This window comes from Lygodium microphyllum, chromosome 12 (genome assembly GCF_053477565.2).
Source record: "Lygodium microphyllum isolate KBCC chromosome 12, Lygodium_microphyllum_v1.1.10, whole genome shotgun sequence".
In the NCBI taxonomy this organism is placed as follows: Eukaryota; Viridiplantae; Streptophyta; class Polypodiopsida; order Schizaeales; family Lygodiaceae; genus Lygodium; species Lygodium microphyllum.
This window is the reverse complement of record NC_141146.1, coordinates 98,287,400-98,290,338: the sequence shown is the minus strand read 5'-3', so window position 1 is coordinate 98,290,338 and position 2,939 is coordinate 98,287,400. Positions and strand designations below refer to the sequence as shown.

The 2,939-nt window shown below is 43.9% G+C and overlaps 1 pseudogene; it reads left to right on the top strand.

Annotated features, from left to right (window-relative positions):
- The first annotated feature begins 1,210 nt into the window (after positions 1–1,210).
- Positions 1,211–1,654, top strand: LOC148028081 (EH domain-containing protein 1 pseudogene; annotated as a pseudogene).
- Positions 1,655–2,939: the final 1,285 nt, after the last annotated feature.

Genomic DNA, 2,939 nt, shown 5'->3' with positions numbered 1-2,939 from the left:
TAACAGCCAAGGCACTGCCCTCTAGCCTGCTTACAGGCTCATTCACCATTGCTCCTTTCTCACTGAAATCCTCATGAGAGATTGATAGTATATAAACTGTCAGAGGCGGTCACAGTGGCTGAACAGGTTGCGAGGAGGATGAATTCCGTCAATAGGACTGAAATGTTGATTGCAAAGAGATGTCAGACATCAGATGTTGTGGAAAATCACTACATCAGAAGCAAGGAGATGAACAGAGGGTAATATGTGAAAGCTTTTACATTGTCAAGTCTTATGGATACATCCATTGCTTGGAATGTATGGGGTCGAAAACCGTGAAAGCTTTATGCAGAACATGAACCAAAATGAATGCCCTTATTATGAGATTAAGTGGATGATGATGCTGTGTCTATTCTGGGAGGGGGATATTTTTGAAAAGGGCAAAAATGGCGGGCTGCGCCTGGATTGGAGAAGGAGAGAGCTGAAAGCGAGCTGCGCCTGGATTGGAGGAAGGGAAGATTGTTCGTGGGGACATCTCTGGGGGGAGGCGTGTGAGGGCGGACCAGAGTGGAGGAGTTCAGCAACTTTTGGAAGAAGGGAGGATCGTGAAGATTTTCCTTAAGCAGGGATTAGATTGACAACGAAGGGCAGAATTCGAAGAGAAGAGTGCAACACGATTGATCGGCATGCTGAAGGCTACCAATATGGAAAATATCATGAGTCTCTTCGTCATGAAAAGATGATTGCAATTCGAGTATGAAAATTGCAGGAACTATGGACATGAAGAAGGAGGCTTAATCGATGACGGGAGAGGAAAAGAAAAGAAAGTCCTATCTCAGAACGACACTCGCCTGCTCCTGAGGACTTTTGTCATCTCAAGGTGTGCTAGACATGGAGTTTTGGGGGGCGATCTCCATTCCTGTGATCGGGGAGACTGCTGGAATGATGGAGAGGGAGCCGAAGTGCTTTTCTTTTCAAAAGAAAAGAGAGCTGGTGGGTGCATTCGTTCAGAGCTCTCTCTCTCTCTCTCTCTCGTCGCATATTAGCCTGTTCTACTTGCCAAAACAGTCGCTGTGATCATCGGCAATGCCATCCGATTGGCAAGGCATGGTGAAGGAGTTGGACATGAATGCTAATGTGTGCAATGCAACACAAATGCCGACCGTGTGTGTGACTGGAGCTAGTGGATTCATAGCTTCTTGGCTTGTCAAGTGCCTGCTTGAGAAAGGTTATGCCGTCAAAGGAACAAGTTACCTTTATTGACACCCCTGGAGTTCTGTCCGGAGAAAAGCAGCGGACACAACGTAGCTATGACTTCACAAGTGTGACAGAGTGGTTTGCATCCAAGTGCGACCTTATTTTACTGTTGATTGATCCCCACAAGCTAGACATCAGAGATGAATTCAAGCGTGTAATTTCATCCCTTCGTGGGCATGAGGATAAGATAAGAGTCGTTCTGAACAAGGCAGATCAAGTGAGCACTCAACAGCTGATGAGGGTCTATGGAGCCCTCATGTGGTCTCTTGGTAAAGTTCTCAACACTCCAGAAGTTGTCCGTGTCTACATTGGATCATTTAATGACAGACCCATAAGTGACAGAGCCGCATTTCTGTCAAAGTTTAAATGTGCTCAGATGCCAAATCCTCTATGGGAACAAGATTTCTGGCAGCGGTAGTGTGGAGCACATGCTGTTTGGTGTGAGGGATTTTTATGGCCTGACAAGCCCATCCCGCGATGGATACTTCGTCCCTGGTTGCTCTTGGGAGGCTAAAGCATTGTTGTCCTGACTACCCCTCCCCTTTTAATTGCGTGCAGTATACAGGTCTATGCCCTTACCTCTTTCGACTTTGATTTCCCTCACCTCCCTTTTGGGCTCCTGAACAAGTCCCATTTGCAGAAGGATACTTGAATGAAGCTCAAGATTTGCTCCAGTGTATGTTTACATTCCCAGATGTTACTGGCTGGTTAGCTTTGTTGACTGGCTACAGAAAATATGGGAACTTGTCACTTGGGAAGCTTTATTATAATGAGGTCATGGAACTTGATGCAATTGATGCTTTAGGGTACATGCTAATTTCCGAGTTGTATTCTGATGTTCACTTGAGGAAGATTGTGGACAGGATATAGGAGAAGAGAAATTGTAAAGATGCCTTCACTGAAACAGAAAAGATAATCTTGGAGTTTGCCAAACTTCTTCATGAAGATTATTTGACATAGAATGCCTTTACCCCTATGATAGGTTCTGCCCATTTTACAAATCTGTTAGGATGATGCGAAACATCATACGTTTCAACACACTTACAAAACAGGCTGTAGAAAGAAGAAGATAAAGTTTTTGAAGAATGGATGCTGTCTGTGATAAGAGGCAGAAATGCAGAATTTATGAAAATGTTTTGTACCAATGCTGAAAATTTCTGCTGAACTAGCAACTGCCAAGTTATGAAATGAACATGCTGATGTGAAGAGTGTATCCCTTCTTACTGCAACTGTCAACATACACCTGAATGTAAACAGTTTATGAAATACTTCGGATTATCCTGAACATGAATTTCTTGTAACTCATTTGACAAGCAATATAGTGAACTTTGTCATCAAAAATTTGAGTTCTTCTTGTTTGACTCTTCCATTGCTGTACCTTGAACCCCGTGTTCTGCAGCCCTTCCGTGAACTCTACGACATTTCTGGTGAACCCGACGTGAAAGTGCTGCGTCATCAGCAAGATGGGAGACTCGCAAGAAGAGATGACAGATGATAATGTCATGAAGAACCTGTTTCAGTCATTTACCATGTATATGCAGCAGCAAGTTCATGCAAAACGAGACAGTGATGCTATGGAGGCTTTGAAAGCTGTCCAACAGGAGATGAAGCAGTTTAATGGCCAGCAAGTGTCAACTTACCTGTATTTGTATGAAGAAAAGATGAAGTTTTTTGGTGTTTCTCAAGATGTTTGGAGCCGCTAC